The sequence below is a fragment of the Oryctolagus cuniculus genome, chromosome 1 (genome assembly GCF_051225735.1).
Source record: "Oryctolagus cuniculus isolate XC-2025 breed Fujian yellow rabbit chromosome 1, ASM5122573v1, whole genome shotgun sequence".
NCBI lineage: Eukaryota > Metazoa > Chordata > Mammalia > Lagomorpha > Leporidae > Oryctolagus > Oryctolagus cuniculus.
The window spans coordinates 32,113,404-32,135,847 of record NC_142867.1 but is presented as its reverse complement, the minus strand read 5'-3'; the positions used below and the strand labels follow the sequence as shown (position 1 = coordinate 32,135,847).

General features: G+C 53.2%; 1 long non-coding RNA gene across 10 annotated transcripts in view; it reads right to left on the bottom strand.

The window, feature by feature from the left end:
* LOC149128342 (uncharacterized) overlaps positions 1–4,594 on the bottom strand; it is a 46,390-nt gene extending 41,796 nt beyond the window's left edge. For 2 of the 10 annotated variants that reach the window (XR_016230284.1, XR_016230289.1), the window contains exon 1: positions 2,950–3,703. This is a non-coding gene — a long non-coding RNA (uncharacterized LOC149128342). Of the gene's footprint in view, positions 1–2,949; positions 3,797–3,975 lie in introns of those variants that run through there. The other 8 variants (XR_016230288.1, XR_016230277.1, XR_016230286.1 and 5 more) reach the window with 8 other exon arrangements.
* Positions 4,595–22,444: the final 17,850 nt, after the last annotated feature.

The window sequence follows — 22,444 nt, the reverse complement described above, 5'->3', positions numbered from 1 at the left end:
AACCGCACCCCAAACGCCACTTTGTTTGTATATTCAATTAGGGGACCGCAGTTGGCACCGCGGCTCACTAGGCTAATCCTCTGCCTTGCGGCACCGGCACACCGGGTTCTAGTCCCGGTCGGGGTGCCGGATTCTTTTCCGGTTGCCCCTCTTCCAGGCCAGCTCTCTGCTGTGGCCCAGGAGTGCAGTGGAGGATGGCCCAAGTGCTTGGGCCCTGCACCCCATGGGAGACCAGGAGAAGCACCTGGCTCCTGCCATAGGATCAGCGCGGTGCACCGGCTGCAGCGGCCATTGGAGGGTGAACCAACGGCAAAGGAAGACCTTTCTCTCTCTCTCTCTCACTGTCCACTCTGTCTGTAAAAAAAAAAAAAAATTAGGGGACCACCCCCTACCCCATTAGGGGAACCGCTACACGTGGGTGTGGCCTTCTCTGCCGTCTCACCCTTCTGTTGGCCCTCCTCTCCCTTCCCCCGTGGCATCTCTCTGGCCCTCTCTCCTGGTGGGGCTGCCCAAGCTCACGCAGGAACGCATTCTCACTCTCCCTTTGAATAAACCCTAATGTCATTTATGCACCTGCTTTGAATTCTCACCCCACATGGGGGCAAGAACTTGGAATAAAAACCAGGGAACAGATACCCATAACAAGGCTGTTCAGATGGGCTTTTCTGCCTCTGTTGTCTGTTGTGGTCAGTGCAGCCTCCTAGCCTCTGCACCACGACCTGGCCCCGCCCACCCCTGGGGAGCCCAATATTCCCACTGTATTTCAGGTCTCCAGCTGAGTAACCACAGCTGCCCCAGCATGGTCCACCTGTACAGCTCTTCAGGAATGCTGTGGCTCTGAGAATCTGGGAAAGGTATAGCTTTTTTTTCCCTCTTTTTTGAGAGACAGAGGGAGCTGCCATCCACTGATTGAGCACCAAAATGCTCACAACAGCCTAGGCGGAGGCTGAGAGCTGTGAATGATGGCAGGAACCCGATTCCCTGAGCCACCCCCGGGGCCTCCCAGGTCTGCACTAGCAGGAAGCTGGAGCAGAGACCCCACCCCGGGTGTGGAGGAGGGGGTCTTCAGCGACAAATCCACTCCAGCATTCCAAGCTCCCAAGCCTTTGGATGCTTTCCTCTGATTTCAACTAAACTCGCACGCCGTGGACACCAAACAAGCTATCAGCATCTTTCCTAACACCCCGAGCTGCCCTGTTACGTGCAGAATCTCTGCCTGGCGGACATGAGGTGCAGCAGTTAAGGCATCACTTAGGATGCCTGCACACGATATTGTAGTGCCTTCCCTGAGTCCCGGCTCCCCCACTTCCAATCCAGTTTCCCGCTAATGTACCCGGGAGGCCACGGGAGGTGGCTCAGGTAGGTGAGTTCCTATCTGCCACCCATGTGGTTCCGGTCTCTGGGCCCAGCCTAGCATTTAGGGAGTGGGACCAGTGCATGGGACAATACGGATGGAAGAGGTAGAGTTTTATGAAGTGAAACGGTACTGTGGGGCTGTCCACCGAGTGCTCTGTAACTCAACTGGCTCGAGTAGTTTGGTCCCTGCCACCCATAGGGGAGACCTGGATTGAATTCCCAGCTCCTGCCTTGGTCCTGGCCCAGTCCAGGCTGTTTTGGGTATTTGGAGAGTGAACCAGCAAAAGAGAGCTTTTTTTTTTTCTTTTTCTCTGTCTCTGTAATAAATAAAATGAATAAAAGTCCTTGGAGCCGGTAGCTGAATTACCGTGTGATGCTTGAAGAAAGCTGGCTGTGTAGACGACCTGTTTCTTACTCAAGGGACCTGCTGGACACACAGTCCCCCGCCAGCGCCCAACACTCATTCGGGGGATATTGATTCCAAATAACTATTCTCCAAGCAAGTGACGACTGCGAGCCCTGGAGCAGATCAGGTGCAGCTCGTCCTGAGAATACTCCGCCTGGGGCATCGGAGGCGATGGAGAGCTGCAGCAGCCCCCAGCAGGAGGTGATGTCCCAGGTGAGCACCGAGGGCTGCGTGAGGCAGCAGCAGGTGCAGAGGTGCCGGCAGGTGCAGGAGGGGGGGACTACCTTGGCCCCGTGTGAGGCGTCCAGGTGCCCAACCCCTGTTTTCTGATTTGGGGTCTGGGGCAATGAGCCTTGGTGTAATTGATGCTGATGCCAAAGACCCCCAGGGAGTTCATACACACGCCCAGGCTGCGCTCATCCACAGACACACACCCAGTCCCTGTGGGCTGTGCGCTGGGCCCAGTTCTCACTGAGGAGCTGTGGAGCCCACCCTTTACTCCTGCCCCCACTCCTGCCTTATCCTTAAACTCTAGCCTGGGAGACATACCTGCTTTTTAAATTATTATTTATCTATTTGTTTTATTGGAGTGAGGGAGAGAGAGATGGAGATCTCCCATCTGCTGGTTCACCCCCTCCCCCGAATGCCGAGTACAGCAGCAGCTGAGCCAGGCTGATGCCAGGAGCTGGCAGCGTCATTCAGGTGACCCCGTGCAGGAAGCTGGAATGGGAAAGGAGGTCGGACCGGAGCCCAGATGCTCTGATATGAGACTCAGGTGTCCCAAGCAGTGCCTTAACCGCTATGCCCAACGCCCGCCTCTCTTTTGCTTATAATTTGTTCTGTAAATTGCATTATCAGGCCATGCATTTAAATGCATCCTTCCGTATTATTGTATGTTTGATGAAACCACCACCTCCCCAGTGCATGCACGCTCACAACTGGGTGTGGGGAGCACTAAGGCTCATCACCTGGCAGGCTCCCCCACCCCACCCCACCCCGCACAGAGACACCGCCCATGGACACGTCTGGTGTTCAGGACAGTGCTGGGAGGTGGGCACTGGTCCACAAGGCTCAGAGACACCACCTTGCCCAAACACCATGGCCTGAGCACCCTGCTCCTCCCTGGGCACCCAGTACCCCTGGCGTTCCTTTACCCCTCCAAGCCTGGCACCTCCGAGTTCCCTTACACTGTGGCCGACCGCGGGGAGAGTGGGAAGGAAGAACACCTGTCAGCCCTCGGCTGTGGAGAAGCCAGGTCATTTCGTTCTCTCTCTCTTCCTCTTTTCTCCTCTTTATCCTCAAACATTTTTTTCCTGACCCAGCGCGAAATCCTGAAGATCCGGAAACCTGCCGGAAATGAACATTCTGACCACCAGGGGGCAGCATGAGGCCACTGCAGTTTCCCGGGGGCTACACCTGCAGCTCTGGGCGTTCTTTTATGAAATCACAGGTTGTGGGTGGGGCGGGGGACTCCATCTCAAGCCAAACTGAGTTTTCTCTCCCGCGGAGTGGGCCCGGGCAGCCTCAGGTGACCCTGGCTTATGAAGAGCAGAGAGGGCCGCTGATGAGAAATACCTAAGACTTCGGTGGCCCACCCAGCAGCTACCAGCCCATCTGTTTCCATTTCACAGCTTCAGCAGCTGAGGCCTAGAGATAGAAACTGTGTTTACGGGGCGCTGGAAGACAGGGCCAAGACCTTGACATTCAGCCCGGTTCTCCTTCCTCTAACCCTGCGCCTCATCCTAGTTGCTGCTGGATCTGGGCGTGGGAAGGCACCAGGGACCACTCCCTGCCTCCCGGCTGTCAGAGAGGCTAACCAAACACCCTTTGGAGGGTTCAAAGAGCTGAGTGACCTGGGCTGACCCCGGGCCCCCTGCCACTCCTGGTTGGATGATTTTGTTTGAAGCCTGCTTGGGGACACCTGGTCCCAAGAGCAGCCCCAGCTGGCGATGGAATAGCGGGGAGACCACGCCCTGGCCTTGCCTCCGCGTATGAGGGGCCTGCTGCCCCCTGGTGGAGAAGTCGGCTCCCATCCACTACCATCCTAGACGTCCTCCTTTCCCCTCCCCCCACCCTCATTCTCCGGCTCACTGGCCTCTCCTGCGATGGGTTCCTGATTTCAGGCGCGAGCACACCGTGAGCTCAGGGCTGTGTCCCTGGCTCCGGCACCCCCCCACCCCAAAGAGTATCCAGGACTGGTCCGCAGAACCCACCTGGAAAGCAGCCCAGCCCTGTGTGTGCTGAGGCTCTATGCCTCTGTTCAGGAGGCCAGAGGAGGGAGACAGTGGTGGCAAAACAGCTGCAGTCAAGGAGCGCTTCCTGGGCCGGCGCCGCGGCTCACTAGGCTAATCCTCTGCCTGCAGCGCCGGCACCACGGGTTCTAGTCCCGGTTGGGGCACCGGTTCTGTTCCGGTTGCTCCTCTTCCAGTTCAGCTCTGTGCTGTGGCCTGGGAGGTCAGTGGAGGATGGCCCAAGTGCATGGGAGACCAGGAGGAAGCACCTGGCTCCTGGCTTCAGATCGGCGTAGCTCCGGCCGTAGCAGCCATTTGGAGGGTGAACCAACAAAAGGAGACCTTTCTTCTGTCTCTCTCTTTCACTGTCTAACTCTGCCTGTCAAAAGAAAAGAAAGAAAGGAGGGCTTCCTGGAGGTGAGACAGGAGGAGGCCAAGACTGGTTGCATTTCAGTATCCAGAGGAGCGGAGGAAATGAGAGGTAGTGATGGGGCCCCTGGGGCCTGGTGAGCCATGGGGGGTTACCAAGAGAGACAGAGGGGACACAGCTCACAGATGTGACCTTGAACCCCAGGCGGAGGGTCCAAGCCTTCTATGATATGTTCCAGGTTTCAGCCTGGAAACCACAAAGACACGTGGCAGGTCTTTGAGCCTTGGAGGGTGGGCGTGTGCTGGGCCTTAGAAGGAGGTCCCTGAGGGTGGGCGTTGGGCCCTGTGTTTAGGAACCCCGCATACTCTATCAGAGTGCGTGGGCTGAGTCTTAGCAGAGGGTGGCACAAGTGCTTGGGTCCCTGCCACCCACATGGAGTTCTGCACTCCGGGCCGTGGCCTGGCCCAGTCCTGACCACCGTGGACGTTTGGGGAGTGAACCAGCAGCTGGGAGATCTCTCTCCCCCCTCCCTTCCTCCCCCACCTCCCTCCCTCCCCCATCTCACTGTCTTTTGAATAAAATTAGAAAATAAAAATGAAAACAGAAAGTGCTGCTGGGGGCAGCACAGGCCGGCTGGCCAAGGGTGGCGGCAACGCCAGGGAGCCCGGGGGTCCTCTTCCTGAGGGCTCTCAGTGCACAGAGGAGACTCCACATTCCCCAAGGCCAGGTGTCACCTGAACACCCTGCCGCCCCGGGGATAAGGGGCACAGTTTGGCTTGTAGACATGTGGCAGATAGTTTTCACACGGGTGGGGTGGGAAGGGATGAGTAGTCAGTGACTTCCATCCTGTGTTCGTGAGGCAATGTAATCTATAAAACATGTCTCCCCTCCCCCCCATCAGGTCACGTTAGATTACAGGCAGGGATTTGGGCAGGTGTCATTAAGGCTCCTAATTAGTTGACCTTGAACCAATGAAGAGGGTGATCATCTGGGTGGGCCTGACCTAATCAGGTGAGCCTTTGCCATGTACCTGGAGAAGCTGGAAGCAAATCACCTTGGGTTCTACCAACACACATGAGTGTTCATGCACACCTGAGCCTCACATGAGGCCAGCAGCCTGCAGCCCTGAGGCAGCCCTGGAGGCGCGGAGCAGAGCCCCAGCTGAGCCATGCCTCTGCCAAGCGAAGTGTGAGACGGTAAACAAACGTTATATTTTGGTTTAACCCGACAAGTGTGGAGTGATGTGCAGCACACTCATACAATAGGCAAAAGATAGGCGTGGACTTCACAGAAGAAGACATGGAAAACCTCATTAGTCACTGGAGAAACGCATGTTAAACTCCAAACGAGTGCACCTATGCAGAGGTGAATGGCTGACATCGGCAGAAAGAGCTGGCAATACCACACCTGCTACTGAAATGTAAACGGCTACAATGGGCCAGCGCTGCGGCACAGCGGGTTAAAGCCTTGGCCTGCAGTGCCAGGATCCCATATGGGCACCCGTTAGAGTCCTGGCTGCTCCACTTCCGATCCAGCTCTCTGCTATGGCCTGGGAAAGCAGTAGAAGATGGCCCAAGTCTTTGGGCCCCTGCACTTGCTTGGGAGACCTGGAGGAAGCTTCTGGCTCCTGGTTCAGATCAGCTCAGCTCTGGCCATTGTGGCCACTTGGGGAGTGAACCAGCTGATGGAAGATTCTCTCTCTCTCTCTCTTTCTCTCTCTGGCTCTACCTCTCTCCATAACTCTGTCTTTCAAATAAATAAATCTTTTAAAAAATATGCTACAACTATCATGCACAACCAATTTGAAAGTTTCTACTAGAAACATGAGTTCATGGGGAAAAAAATAAATTAAAGCCTCAGTTTATTGTGGTGCAAAAGAGTTTGAAATCCACACATAGTTTTGCCCAGCAGGCATTTGCCGTGGGTTTTCTGAAGGCTCCTTGTATGTTGTCGCGTGGCCCAGCCATTGCACTGGTTACTCTAGAGAACTCAAGTCCACACCAAGGCTTCTACGCAAGTGTTCTGCACAATTTGTTGTTGCTGTCGTTTTCTTTCTTTCTTTTTTTTTTTTTTTTTTTTTTTTGACAGGCAGAGTGGACAGTGAGAGAGAGAGAGAGAGACAGAGAGAAAGGTCTTCCTTTGCCGTTGGTTCACTCTCCAATGGCCGCCGCGGCCGGTGCGCTGCGGCCGGCGCACCGCGCTGATCCGATGACAGGAGCCAGGAGCCAGGTGCTTTTCCTGGTCTCCCATGGGGTGCAGGGCCCAAGCACTTGGACCATCCCCCACTGCACTCCCTGGCCACAGCAGAGAGCTGGCCTGGAAGGGGGGCAACCGGGACAGAATCCGGCGCCCTGACCGGGACTAGAACCCGGTGTGCCGGCGCCGCTAGGCGGAGGATTAGCCTAGTGAGCCGCGGCGCCGGCCCGTTGCTGTCGTTTTCAAAGGGAAAGAGAGAGATCTGCCATCCACTGGTTCACTCCCCAAATGCCCACAACAGCTGGGGCTGGCCCGGCTGAAGCCAGGAGCCATCCAGGTCTCCCATGTGGGTAGCAGGGACCCAAGCACTTGAGCCATCACCTGCTACCCCCCTGGGGTGCGCATGAGCAGGAAGCCGTGATCAGAAGCTGAGCTGGGGCTTGGACCTCAGCACTCTCAGATGGGATAGGAGTGTTCTGAGCAGCGTCCCAATCATTGTGCCAAACACCTGCCCACCCACAGTTGTTACTCCTAACAGCCAAGAAGCAGACGCAAGTGCACGCCAACAGGCGGATGAGCACGCAGACGGGGCTGCCGCCCTCCCGGGGATGCTGCCAGCCCTGGGCGCCTCTGGGTGACAGGAAGGGGGCGATTACATGCACGTGTACACTGGTGACAGCTCCTCTGATTACACCTTACGTGGGTGCATGTCCTACCCAGACTACCTGGATTGAGATCAGCCGGGGAGCTGATCTGTAGAATCCCCTCTCCTGCCTGATTCTGTTGGCTCAAGGATGACCGCACACAGAGGAAAGCCCTGGGGAGGCGGAGCCTGGAGGTCAAGGGCAGGAGGGGTGGAGTCTAGTGCTGAAGTGGAATGGTTGGCGATGAATAAAAGCAGTGGGGTCTGTGGTTCTCAGGTGAGCGGGAGAAGCTGGGCTCTTGAGGGCTGGGACGAAAGGTGGGAAAGTGGCTTAGGAGACTGGGGAGGAAGACCCGCCGCCCCGCCCCTTCCCCCCGCCCCCACTGTCACGTTGGAGCAGATTGAAGAGGCAGCAGCTTCGGCTTAGAAACTCAGAGCTGCGGGCAGGCGCTGGCTGCCGTGGTGAAGCCACCTCTCCGGACATGCGCATCTCGTGTTGGAATGCCCCGATTCAAGTCCAGCCCTGGTCTCCGTTCCTGCTTCCTGCTAACGAGCACCCTGGGAAGCTGTGGGTGGTTGCTCACTCACGTGGGAGACCTGGATTGAGATCAGGGCTCCTGGCTTTGGCCTGGCCCAGCTCTGGCTGTTGCAGGTATTTTGGGAGTAAACCCTCTCTCTCTCTCTCTCTCTCTCTCTCTCTTGCTCTTGCTCTCACTCTCGCTCTGTCTCCATTGCTTTCAAATGAGGGAAATACATAAAAATGAACAAAAATTCCAGCTGCACGTCTGTCCAGCCTGTGACCCTGTGCCTCCGCGCCCTGTCTTGGCTGCCTGATCTGTGAATCCGAGCTCGTGATCCCCAGTGCAGAGATGCATGAGAGTCAACAGAGCCATGCACTCCTGTGCACAACCGACTCCCTGGCATCACTCCGACTCAACTCTCCTTCTGAACTTGATTTACTTAAGGGGCAGAGACACAGAGTCCTCCATCTGCTGGTTCACTCCCCAGCTGCCTCTAAGAGCCAGGGCTGGGTCAGGGGGAAGCCGGGAGCTTGAAACTCCACCTGGGTCTCCCACATGGGTAGGAGGAACCCAACTACTTGAGCCACCACTGCCACCTCCCAGGGTGTGCGTTAGCAGGAAGCTGGAATTGGAAGCGGAGCCGGGACTTGAACCCAGGTCCTCCAATATGGGATGTGGGTTTTTTTTTTTTTAAGATTTATTTTATTTGTTTGAAAGACAGAGTTACAGAGAGAGGTAGAGAGAGAGAGGTCTTCCATCCACTGGTTCACTCCCCAATTGACCACAACAGCCGGAGCTACGCTGATCCGAAGCCCGGAGCCAGGAGCTTCTTCCTTGTCTCCCACGTGAGTGCAGGGGCCCAAGGACTTGGGCCATCTTCCACTGCTTTCCCAGGCCATAGCAGAGAGCTGGATTGGAAAAGGAGCAGCCAGGACTTGAACCAGCATCCAGATGGGATGCTGGCACTTCAGGCCAGGGCTTTAACCTGCTGCGCCATAGCGCCGGCCCCAGGGATGTGGGTTCTTAGCCACTGTGCCAGACATCAGCCCTCATCTGTGTTTCTAAGATGAGGTCGCTGAGGGCCCTGGAGACAGGGTCCTAGGCAAAGGTCACGCAGTGCCATCTGCTCTGGGTCTGCCCCTCACCCACTCACTCTCCGATGGGCCCCTTCTCCCTCTGGGACTTGATGGAGGCGGCAGAAGCTTCACGGGGGTGGAGCAGGTTCCACCTCTTCCCTGCAGCTTCATGGCCACGGTCATAACCCACGAGAGAGCCTTTGCAGAGGCTCTCTCGCAATATCACAGCCTTGCCCCGCACTCCTTGGGAGGCATACAGGAGCAGTAAGGGCAAGCAGCGCCCCTGGGCAGGTGGCAGGAAACCAACGGGAAAAGGCGAAGGCTCCGAGCCGAGTCGGCTGCAGGTCTGGCCTGCCCTGGGCCAGCTTCTCCTCCAGCTCCGGCCGCGGAGATTCTGCTCTGGTTTAGTTTGGAAGAGGGCGGTTTCTGTCCTCTTCCTACCAAGCATCCCCTCCCTTGGTGCGCTGGGGTCCCAGGTGCGCCCAGCCTGGTCTCTCATGGGTCCGGGAGCCAGGTCCTCTCAGGAGAAGGCGGCACCAAGGAAGAGGAGGGCCCGCAGGACGGCAGGAGTGTGTGTGTGTCGGGGGGGGCTGTTTGATAAACCCGGGTCTCTTCCCTGTGGGAAGCAGGGGCCCCTGGAGGAGGAAGCGCGCGTGCGTGGTGTGGCTCAGAGGGCAGGTGTGGCCACGGAGGCTGGAGGGTTTTCCCTGATTCGTCTGGGCTCCTGCCCTCCCCCACCTCCATGGTTGGTGGATTTAGCCTCAAGAGACTGAGTACAGCTCTGTCCTCTGCTCAGGGACGAGTGTGCAGAGTCTCCGGCTCCCAGCCCTTCTGCAGAAGCTGGGATATACGTCATGCTTCCCTCTCCTGTGTTCCCACTCAGCGGATGAGTGAGCAGTGCAACATTGCTTCTTCTTTGGCAGAAGATGGAGAGCAGCGAGAGCTAAGCCTCTGTGGAGCTGGGATTGGGGCAGTCAAGTATGGCTATCCAGGTTGGGCACTGCACAAGTGCTCCTTGTATAAGAGGGCAGCATTCACATCAGAGACATTCTGAGAAATGTTTGTATATTTTTACAGGAGAGGGATGATTTGCGTGTTTTTATAACCTCCAGCAGATGGCAGTAAAGTATCTTGTTTTTTAAGAGGTCTCCTGGATCCTATTTGGCTTCCACTCACAAAGGAAAAATGAGTCCATAACCAAACCCAACAAACCCAAGAGCAGACTCACATCATCTAAAATAGCTGCTTCTGGGGCCGGCTGGGGCTCACTTGGTTAATCCTCCGCTTGCGGCGCCGGCATCCCATATGGGCGCCGGATTCTGTCCCCGTTGCTCCTCTTCCAGTCCAGCTCTCTGCTGTGGCCCAGGAAGGCAGTGGAGGATGGCCCAGGTCCTTGGGCCCTGCACCGCATGGGAAACCAGGAGGAAGCACCTGGCTCCTGGCTTTGGATTGGCACAGCGCGCCGGCCGTAGCGGCCATTTTGGGGGTGAACCAACAGAAGGAAAATCTTTCTCTCTGTCTCTCTCTCTCTAACTCTGCCTGTCAAAAAAAAAATTAAAATAGCTGCTTCTCAACAAGAGACCACTTTGCTAACTGTTGTGCTGGTAGACACTTTAAAAAATGTCTATTCCCTATTGTTATTAGTATGCTAATTTAATATTTCAGACTGCATTTCACATCTGCTGTTTGTTTGCTGAGCCCAAAAGGCATTGCTGAATTCCCAACTGAAATCTACAAAAATTTTCATTATTATATGAATCACCATCAAATTATATGTGCCCAAATCATCCACAAAAGAACTTCCATGTGCATCAATTAGAGTTTATCACTGAAAGATCGGGCAGTTATGTATTGGAAATTGCTTGTTGCTGTGGGCATCCTGTTAGTAAAAATAGTCATACCTGAGGGTACTGAGCAGCTTGCCCAGTGTTTTATTTTGTGTGTTACATGCATGTGAGTTTTAAGACAAAATACTACTTTTTTTGCTCAGATACTACACAGGAATTTTTGAAGTGACTTTTCAAATCAGAAAACAGGAAAGGAATAAGAGAGAAACAATTAGAGCATTTAATACATTTTTGGAGAAGAATGGTGAGGCAAAGGGTGGGAATTTACTGTTGATGTATTTTTTAAACTTATTTACTTGGGGGCCAGCGCTGTGGCGTAGCACGTTAAAGCCACAGCCCATGGTGTCACCATCCCATATGGGTGCTGGTTTGAGTCCCAGCTGCTCCTCTTCTGATCCAGCTCTCTGCTATGGCCTGGGAAAGCAGTAGAGGATGGCCCAAGCCCTTGAGCCCCTTCTCCCATGTGGGAGACCCAGAAGAAGCTCCTGGCTCCTGGATTTGGATCAGCCTGGCTCCGGCCATTGCAGCCAGTTGGGGACTGAACCAATGGATGGAAGACCTGTCTCTCTCTCTCTCTCCCCCTCTCCTCTCTCTCTCTCTAACTCTGCCTCTGAAATAAGTAAATAAATAAATAAATAAAATCTTTAAAACATAAATACATAAAATAAAGTGATTTATTTATTTATTTGAGAGACAGAGAAAGAGAGAGAGAGCAAGCTCTGATCTACCGGTTTACTCCATAAATGGCCAGGGCTAGGGCTGAGCCAGGGCCCAAACCAGGAGCTAGGGTCTCAATGTCCGTCTCCCACGTGTGTGGCAGGCACTCAACCTCTGAGCCACAGCACAGCCTCCCAGGGTCTGCATTCGCTGCTGAGGTCAGGAACCGGAGGCCAACATCGAACCTGGGCACAGCTGTGTGGAGCACGGGCATTGTAACCAGCACCTTAACCGCTGGGCTAAATGCCACCCGATTGCCGATAGCTATGTCAAGGATAATTTGAGGGAAAAGCAATAAACTGAATTTTTTCTCTCAAGTTACCTGACTATGTAATTTGAATATCTAACAATGAAACACTCTAGTTGAAAAGTGTCTACAAAATATATATAAGGGGGCCAGCGCTGTGGCGTAGAGGGTAAAGCCACTGTCTGCAGTGCCGGCTTCCCATATAGACGCCGGTTTGAGCCCGGCTGCTCCACTTCCGATCCAGCTCTCTGCTATGGCCTGGGAAAGCTGTAGAAGATGGCCCAAGTCCTTGGGCCCCTGCACCCATGTGGGAGACCTGAAAGAAGCTCCTGGCTTCAGCCTGGCCCAGCCCGGCTGTTGCAGTCATTTGGGGAGTGAACCAGTTGGTGAAAGACTTCTCTGTCTCTGTGTCTGTTTCTCTCTCTCTCTCTCTCTCTCTCTTTTTTTTTTTTTTTTTTTTTGACAGGCAGAATGGACAGTGAGAGAGAGAGACAGAGAGAAAGGTCTTCCTTTGCCATTGGTTCAGCCTCCAATGGCCGCTGCGGCCGGCGCACTGCGGCCGGCGCACCACGCTGATCCGATGGCAGGAGCCAGGTACTTATCCTGGTCTCCCATGGGGTGCAGGGCCCAAGCACCTGGGCCATCCTCCACTGCACTCCCTGGCCACAGCAGAGAGCTGGCCTGGGAGAGGGGCAACCGGGACAGAATCCGGCGCCCCGACCGGGACTAGAACCCGGTGTGCTGGCGCTGCAAGGTGCAGGATTAGCCTAGTGAGCCGCGGCGCGGGCTCTGTTTCTCTCTCTGTAACTCTATCTTTCGAATAAGAAATTTGTCTTGAAATTAATTTTCATCAAATTTAACTACTCTCAGTATAGGTAAGAAGTTTTCATAAATTGTTTATTCGTGAATTTTTACTGATGATCAAAATTCTATTCCTCTGCCTTAGCCACTTCTGTTTTTCTCTCTACTGTGAATTCAGGGATGGGAATGAAAGCCGGGCAAGGCTGGGCAGTGTTTATCACACAGCGCTAACAGCTGGGGAAATGGGTTTCAGCAAGAGTGTCGACAATCCAAAGTTGAAACGTGCCGTGGAAGAGACGGACTGGGACAGAGGTGACAGGAAATTGAGAAACAGCGTAATGTGCACCAAGTCCCCAGGACTTGGCTTTTGGCAAGGAGACACCTACAGGGAACAGTGTTCACGTGGCAGGATTTTCCCCAGATTTCACAGTACAATGGCACATGGACACCAGATAATCTCATACATTTTTAGGCAATGAAATGTAAAACCCAATAATTAGAATTTATAGTAAAGGCAACTGAATTGATCAGTTTTGAAAAAGGCAAGAAATTCTATGTATTATTCTTGATCCTTTGATACAATCCTTGTTATAAGCCATGTAGAATAGACAAAACTATTAGAAGTATGGCCCTCCAAGGAGCAAAATGTTTCGTAGGTGAGTGCCAGGTGGGGCGGGAGCGGGGGGGCTGTCCAGCGGATAAGAAAACAAAGGAATGCACAGGCACATTTATAGAGGGCTACTTGGAGCAATCCAATCTAAAAGAAGTTGGAGTCAGCAATGCCCCAAGAATGTGTAAACATAACGGATGGCAACAGAAGATTCTTGAAAGAAAATTCTGGGGTGTTCTATACTTTTTGTTCTGTATCTTTAAATTTGATCTCCAATGATGCAGGAAAAAATCTGTTTTGACAGCACAGAGGTTTTTTTACTTATCACTCAAGACTATATAACCACTCCTTTCTTCCAACCAAATGTTGGTGTGTATTGAAAAGGCATTTTCTGAACATAAAACTTAAAATCATGTTGAATGTGGAATGGGAAAATTGAGCAGATGCCCTTTCTGCTACTAAAACTTAATTAGAAGCCTATGCATTGCATGCTGATGATGTAGATAAAGCTGCAGACTCCAAAATGCAAGTCAGACGCAGCCTTCTGAAGACATCCTCTTGAAAATGCAGCGCTCAGTCCTACCTAGATGTGATGACAATGTTAATGCTATAAGCCAGATTAGGAATTCTAAGGCACTGTATTATCATTCCCTTGGATGCATATGACCGGTCTAGAAAATGTTTCCAAAAATTAGCTTGCAGTATTTACAGGAAGCTACTGTTGCTCTTCAACAAACCATAGAGTGTCTCCACTCCACAACTTCTCCAATAAAACAATTCCAGGGGCCAGCACTGTGGCGCAGTGAGTTAAAGCCCTGGCCTGCAGTGCCAGCAATCCCATATGGGTACCAGTTCCAGTCCCGGCTGCTCCTCTTCCCATCCAGCTCTCTGCTATGGCCTGGGAATGCAGTAGAAGATGGCCCAAGTCCTTGGGCCCCTGTACCCGCATGGGAGACCCGGAAGAAACTCCTGGCTCCTGGCTTCGTATCAGCGCAGCTCCGGCCGCTGCGGCCATCTGGGGAGTGAACCAGCAGATGGAAGACCTCTCTCTCTGTCTCTACCTCTCTCTGTAACTCTGTCTTTCAGATAAATAAAGTTTAAAAAAGAGAAAAACAACCAAAACTCTATTAAAAAATAAAACAGTACCAAAGGAGGGAAAAAGATTCCTTCCAAATGATAGCTCCACGATCAATCCACCTATGACCCAAAATCTATTTCTATTTTTCTGTACTGGTGACAACAATGATCTTTGAAGAACTGTTGGGGAGGAGTGTGACAGTCTTTTCAATGTCTTAAACCAGTTTTTCCCCTAATTTTCCTGTGCATACAGAGCACCAGGGCATCCGTGCAAAATTGCAGAGTCTGATTCAGTCATTCGGGTTTGGGCTGAGTAGCTGCCTCAGCTGCCTTTTTGTAAAGTGCTCTTTTTTTTTTTTTTTTTTTTTTTTTGACAGGCAGAGTTAGACAGAAAGAGAGAGAGACAGAGAGAAAGGTCTTCCTTCCGTTGGTTCACCCCACAAATGGCGCTACAGCCGGCGCTGCACCTATCCGAAGCCAGGAGCCAGGTGCTTCCTCCTGGTCTCCCATGGGGTGCAGGGCCCAAGCACCTGGGTCATCCTCCACTGCCTTCCTGGGCCACAGCAGAGAGCTTGACTGGAAGAGGAGCAACTGGGACAGAACCAGAGCCCCAACCAGGACTAGAACCCGGGGTGCCGGAGCCACAAGTGGAGGATTAGCCTAGTGAGCCACAGCGCCGGCCGTAAAGTGCTCTTTTTAAGATTTTACTCATGCAAAAGGCAGAGGCAGAGAGAAACATCTCTCATCTTCTGATTCACTTCCCAAATGATTGTCATAACCAGGCCAGGCGCTGGGACAGAAGTACTTGAGCTGTCACCGCTGCCTCCCAGGAAGCTGGAATGGGGAACGGAGCTGGGCAGCCCCGTACGGGACGCAGGCCTCCCGAGCAGCAGCCTAACCAGTGTGCTCCTGCCCTGAGTCTGCGTTTTTTTTAAGATGTATTTATTTGAAACATAGAGTGACAGAGAGAGAGGGAAAGACAGAGATGGAGAGAAATCTTACATCCACTGGTGTCGCTCCCTGTCTTCGTGGAGGAACGACACAGGACCCTGCGCTGTTCTTTTGTCTGCTCGGCCCTCCCCAGGTTTGCTGCTGGTTCTTCCCGGGTTGGCTGCTGGTCCTTCCCGGGTTGGCTACCGTCCCTTCCACCTCCGTGGAAGGGCGGTTCCCCCTGCCACATTCCCCACTTCCGCGGGGTAGCAGCACACCGCCGGCCGGCTCTTTCGGGGGCTGCACAGGTGTTCCTTTTAGATGTTCCCCTTAGATGTTCCTGGTGCATGTTGTCTCTCTCCTCCTTTATAGTCCTCTTCACCAATCCGTGCTCTGCTACCCACACGCCGAGTACGCTGCTCTCCCCCAATCAGGAGCAGGTCCTACAGTTTATTGGTTGAACTGGAGGCAGCTGCGTAGAAGCTGTTTCCCTTCTCAGCGCCATATTGTGGGAGAGCAGATGCATAGAATAAGTCTTAATTCCAGTAACTTAGTCTAGTCCGAGTTGCTCCTCACAGATCCCCCTTTCTTTTTATTTTTGGCGTTGATACGCGCCTGTCTTCGGTGCCCCGCGGCACACACTCTGCTCTGCTTGCTGGAGTTGCCCACAGGTGCTTACAAGTCCTATCAATCAGGCAAACCGAATCCGGGTCCTCTCTTCGCCATGTTGTGAGGAGGTTTTTAGGCGCTGATGCGTGCCTGAGTTTGGTGCCCTGCAGCGCATGCTCTGCTCTGCTAGAACTGCATGCAGGTGCTTACAAGCCCTACCAATCAGGCAAACCGAATCCAAGCCTTCTCATTGCCGTCTTGTGGGGAGACTTATTAGTGTTGATAACGTGCCTGTCTTCGGTGACCTGCAGCCGCCCACAGGTGCTTACAAGTCCTATCAATCAGGCAAACCGAATCCAAGCCTTCTCATTGCCGTATTGTGGGAAGACTTTTTGATGTTAATTCGTGCCTGTCTTCGGTGACCTGCAGCCGCCCACAGGTACTTATCGTCTTACTAATCAGGCAGACCGAATCCAAGCTCTCTCACTGCCGTGCTGTGGGGAGGCCTTACTTTTCTCTATTTCTCTACCTCCGGGCATTCCTATTTCTCCTATTTTACTTCTATCTACCAGCATTCTTATTTCTCTCATTTTACTTCTAAACTTCTGTTTCTCTTATCTTCGCGGCTTCCCGGCGCCCGCCCCGAGGCTGCTTCTCGGCGCCTCACCGCCCCGCGGTGGCTTCCCGGCTTTGCGCCACTTCAGCCCGCGCTTCTCTCATCTGCGCGGCTTCCCGGCGCCCGCCCTGCGGTGGGCTCCCGGCTCTGCGCAGCTCGGCTTCGCGCGCACACTCCGTGGTCTCCACGCCCTTCGCGCCCACACCACGGCCTCGCGCCAGCCCCGCGTTCCCTATCTATTCACGCCCCGTGCTCTCTCTGCATGCGGCGGCTTCCGCAAGTCACACAGCGTAGCTTACATTTCCGCCACCACCGGCATTCAGTCCAAGTTCCCCGGACTAACCTGGAGAATTCCAACCTGGCGGCCCACGTCTCTGCCTCTGGTTCCAGATTTTCGCCTTTTGCTCCCCAGGCTGACTTGAAGAATTCCAAGCTGGCTTACGTCTCCGCCTCGGCCTGCACTCACGGCTTCATCCTCCCTAACATTTTTCTCTACCCGGTATGTTTCCCTAAGTTTTCTTCCAACAATATTCCTCCCTCATTTCTCCTGGCCTCTCCCCACAGTCCGTATCCAAGTCTAAGTTTCTTATAGGTTTCACTTTCACTTTCAACCTGCAGTCCGTATCTGAGTCTAAGTTTCTTCTTGCTTTCACTTTAAATCCTAACTTCTTTCCCACAGTCCGTATCCGAGTCTATGCCTAGGCTTTCGATAGCTTCTTCCGGCACCTTTTCCATCCGGCTTTCCCCTAGGCTCTTTGCTAGTCTCTCTCTCCGGTATTTTCCACTTCTTCCCGTTTCTTCCCTCCTAGGTTTCCTATCCGAGTCACGGCACCATTATGTTGCTCCCCCTCTTCATGGAGGAACGACACAGGACCCTGCGCTGTTCTTTTGTCTGCTCGGCCCTCCCCAGGTTTGCTGCTGGTTCTTCCCGGGTTGGCTGCTGGTCCTTCCCGGGTTGGCTGCTGGTCCTTCCCGGGTTGGCTACCATCCCTTCCACCTCCGTGGAAGGGCGGTTCCCCCTGCCACATTCCCTACTTCCGCGGGGGAGCGGCACACCGCCGGCTGGCTCTCTCGGGGGCTGCACAGGTGTTCCTTTTAGATGTTCCCCTTAGATGTTCCTGGTGCATGTTGTCTCTCTCCTTCTTTATAGTCCTCTTCCACCAATCCCAACTCTGCTACCCACACGCCGAGTACGCTGCTCTCCTCCAATCAGGAGCAGGTCCTACAGTTTATTGGTTGAACTGGAGGCAGCTGCATAGAAGCTGTTTCCCTTCTCAGCGCCATATTGTGGGAGAGCAGATGCATAGAATAAGTCTTAATTCCAGTAACTTAGTCTAGTCCGAGTTGCTCCCCACACACTGGTTCACTCTCCAAATGTCCCTAACAGCTGGGTCTTGGCCGTCTGAGTCTCCTACGTGGGTGACAGGGCCCCAAGCACTTGGATCATCATTCTGATCCACTTGGGAACTGGATTAGAAACAGAGTAGCAAGCCCTCAAACCAGGACCTGATGTGGGACTTGGGCAGCCCGAGTGGTGGTCTAACCTGCGGCACCACAGTGCCCACCCCGCATCCCACATCCTCTTTTTCACTTTTCCTAAGATTATGTCATTTCTTTGAAAGGCAACGTTGAGAGAAAGAGAGATTGAGAGATTGAGAGAGAGAGAGAGAGAGAGAGAGAGAGAGAGAAGAGAGGTCTTCCATCTACTGATCCACTCCCCAAATAACTACAATAGCCAGGGCTGGGCTAGGCCAAAGCCAAGAGCCAGGAGCTTCCTCCAGGTCTCCCATGTGGGTGGCCGGGGCCCATCCTCTGCTGCTTTCCCAGGTGCATTAGCAGGGAGCTGGATCGGAAGCGGCCAGGACCCAAGCAGCTGTGTGGATTTGCGATGCCGGCTGGCAAGCTGTGGCTTAATCTGCTGTGCCCCAACGCCGGCCCCGGGAGAGGATTTGTAATGGGCCTCTAGACAGATTGCTGCAAGGACATCTATGGCACTAATGGAAACAGGATTTTTTAAAAATCACACATCTGTCTCCTGGATACTAAGGCAGACTAACCTGCAAGACTCAGGGACCGCCTCCTCCTCCACCGAGGGTGGGCATCAGCAGCTGCCTCCCAGGTGGACTTCATCAGTATGGAAATGCAGAAGGGGCGGCCCCAGCCAGCTGTAGGGACAGCCCAGGGTTCTGCACTCACTTGGGTGTTTTCAGCCCTGGGCCTGGTGGGGGAAGGTTTGCTGGGGTCTCCCGCGAGGACTCCCTCATCACCAACAGAGGCTCAGAGCCATGGGAGGCCTGACCCGCACAGGTTTATGGGAAGAGGCGGATGGATTAGAGGGCGGAGCCGCAGGGCCGCACCTGGAGGCAGTCCCGCACGCTGAATTCACAGAACTCACAGTAGGAGCCTGGGCATCATGTGCATGCCCAGGGATGCCTCGGGATGCTGTCTTCCAAGCAAGCTGCAAAAATTGGCAGGGGCCCTTCTGTGTGCTTTTGATGTGTCTGGAATTCAAATCGTCTGATTCTAAGATGCAAGGACATGGGAAGCACTAGGCTACCTCGTAAGGATGGGAAGACAGCAGAGGGCTGCGGCCCATGTCCACAGAAGTGGTGGCACTGCCACCATCCGTGAGCCTCAGGGCTGGTGCCCGTCCTCGGGGACATTAAATTAAAAAGTAATGCGGCCGCTCATTCCTTTCTCCCCTACTCCAGGCAGTGAAGAATGGGGAAAATGGAACAAAACCCTTGACTGAAACTGATCTGTCTTTTGAAAAAAATGAGACCAGCTCGCTCAGAAGTGCCATTTGAATATCTGGTGCCATCGCCACTGGCTGTCTCGGCTTGGAGATTTGTCTTGGTTGGAGGATGGCGTCATTATTTCTCCGAGGTGTGATGGCTGGGAGGCTGCTTCCACAGCAGCAGGAGACCTGGGGAGCCCCAGCCCCAGCTGCCTCTGTTATCTGCCGGATCACAGGGCGAAATTTCCACTAGAGAAACTGATAAGCAGCTTCTAACTTTATTTGCTCAACTCGAGTGCCCTTGTTATTTTATTTATGTATTTGAGCCCCGTTATCCGTGGCACAGCACTCTGGGCAGGGCGTGCGTGTTGTTTGCTGGGATTTCCGGTTTGCTCGCTGTGGTGCCCCCCTGGGGAAAAGGAAATCGTTGGTCTTTCCCTTCCAGCTTCCCGCATCCCTGATTCTTCTGTCTCATTGAACCATCCCCGGATGGGGAGCCTTCGCAAAATTCCAGGGTACCTTGCTCTCCTCTTTCCTACAAAAATCACTATTTATTTATTTATTTGAGAGACAGAGGGAGAGAGAAAGCTCTGCTGGTTCCTTCTCCGGATGGCCACGATGGCAGGGGCAGACTGAAGCCAGCAGCCAGGAACTCAGTCTAGACCTCCCGCACAGGTAACAGGAACCCAGCTACTTGAGTTGCTGCATTGCCTGCCAGGGTCTGCATTAGCAGGAAGCTGGAGTCAGGAGTCAGGACCTGAACCCAGGTCCACTGGCGTGAGAAATGGGCCCGCCCCCTGACCAGGGTCTCAACTGCCAGTCCAGGTGCCTGCCCTAGTCACGATCCCTTAGGATAAATTTGGCAAATTGAACATGTTGAGTCTCCTTTAACCTAATAGTTTTCAGAATGTGAACTTGTCAATAATAATTGCAAACAACTACATTTACTATGTGAATATTTGGCTCTGATGCTATATTTATTTTCACAACAACGTGGATAGGCAGGAATTATTATTCAAGTTTTACAATTATAAGAAATAATTTATAATATGCCTTGTTTCTGCTACAGGGGTACCATGCACAGAGAGACAAAAAGGGATAATGGATGGATAAAAATTCATCAACAACATGTTCCCAGATCCTGCCTGTTTCACAGACTTAAGAATTTAGGGCAGAGGCCGGCGCTGTGGTGTGGTAGGTTAATGCAGTGCCGGCATCCCATATGGGTGCCAGTTCTAGTCCCAGCTGCTCCACTTCCAATCCAGCTCTCTGCTACAGCCTGGGAAAGCAGTAGAAGATGGCTCAAGTCCTTGGGCTCCTGCACCCACGTGGGAGACCTGGAAGAAGCTCCTGGCTCCTGTGCAGCTCCGGCCGTTGTGACCAATTAGGGAGTGGACCAGCGGATGGAAGACCTCTCTGTCTGCTGCTCCTTCTCTCTCTGTATAACTCTGACTTTCAAATAAATAAATAAATCTTAGAAAGAAAGAAAGAAAGAAAGAAAGAAAGGGAACAGCTGAGACATGAACCGGTGCCCACGAAGGGTGCTGGCGTTGCAGGCTGCGGCTCTACCCACTGTGCCACAGTGCCGGTCCCGGTGTCCGTTATCTTCCACGAATGCCATGTAGGAATGCAGTCAGGAATCCACTGTGCGATGTTCTGATTAACTTACAGATCTCCTGAGACAGGATCACACCCAGCTGGCACTGAGAGCATTATTCCTTCCTAATTAGCCGTTGCTGTATCTGAGCTGTCACACCTGGGCCGGAACAGCCCAGCGGGGGCAGGGTGGGGTGGGGGGGTCCTGGTGTGCCCAGCAAGGCTGACAGGTGGGCCCAGGTCAGCAGCAGCCCCGGGGAGGCTGTTGGTCCCCAGCGGCAGTTCCCTCCCCGGGAACACCTGCCACGCACTGGTGGAGGAGGTATTCTCTCCTTGCCACGTGCTCTTTTGGGAATGAGAATTCAACCAAAATGTCCATTGCGACTCAAGGTCAGGATTCCTCATGGAAGGAAAAAAAGGAAAAGATCCTTTATAAAAACAAATAGCCCCTCGAAATAACCAAGAGTTGCACCTATTGCAATCCTGAAGAGATTCTTCAGGAAAATGAAATTGTATCTCCTTAGGGCCTGCTTGCTCACGCTTGTGCACTCTCTCGCTTTCTCTCTTGCTCGCTCTCTCTCCCTCTCTTTCTCCCTCTCTCTCTCTCCCTCTCCCTCTCTCTCCCTCTCTCTCTCCCTCTCTCTCTCTCTCTCCCTCTCTCTCTCTTGTGTATGTATGTGTCCTGAGCAAGGTAAACTGTTCTTGTATCCAAAAAAATCTTTTTTAAGGACAGAAAGTGAAGGCTGGGCCAGCTCTCTGGCATTTATTCTACTACCTTGCGTTGCCACTGAACGGGGTCAGGTGCGGGGTGGGGCCGGGAGGGCCACTCTGTGGGGCCTCCTTTGTCCACACAGTCTGGGGAGTCAGGTGTCCAGCCTGGCAGATCTGGAGGTGTCACCTTATCTGCATCCCAGGGAGGACGGGATCTGGGAAAGCAACTCATACTAACCCAACTCACGCGAGATTAAATTATCACTCAGCATGCACTTTTGACATTTGGAAATCAAATTATCCAGGGAATTGGCCATGCCTCGGGCCAGCTCTTCCTGTGGGGAGCCCCCGGGGGAGGCAAACTGCGGCAGGGAGAGGCTTAGAGAGTGTCCGAGTTGGGGACTGAGATGTGTGACAGCCACTCTGCAAAGTGCTGCATATATGCTGTTTACTTGGGTCCTCATACAACTATAATATTCTTTTTATTACCTCACACAGTACCTGAGGCAACTAAGACGCAGAGAAGTTGATTAGATTGGCCAGTGTCACACAGCTATTGTGTGTGACAGTTCCATGGTCCAAATGTACAGAAAACGGTATATTCAAGCATCTCCTAGCTCTGCCCAGTGGGGGCTCATATTTAGTTTTTTTAAAAAATAAGACTTGTTGGGGCTGGCATTGTGACACAGCAGTAAAGCCACTGCCTGTGATGCCGGAATCCTGTGTAAGCACTGGTTCAAGTCCCGGCTGCACCAATTCCAATCCGGCTCCCTGCTAATGTGCCCAGGAATGTAATGGAAGATGGCCCAAGCGCTCCAGCCTCTGCACCCACATGGGAGACCTGGATGGAGTTCCTGGCTCCTGGCTTCAGCCTGGCCCAGTCCTGCCAGTTGTGACCATTTAGGGAGTGAACCAGTAGGTGGAAGATCTCTCTCTCTCTCTCTCTCTTTCAAATAAACAAATAACTCTTTAAAAATAATGATAAAATAAAATAGGATTTGTTGAGGTATAACTTACATATGATAAAGTTTCCCCATTTTGGACCGGCGCCACGGCTCACTTGGCTAATCCTCTGCCTATGGCGCTGGCACCCCACGTTCTAGTCCCGGTTGGGGCTTTGGATTCTGTCCCGGTTGCTCCTCTTCCA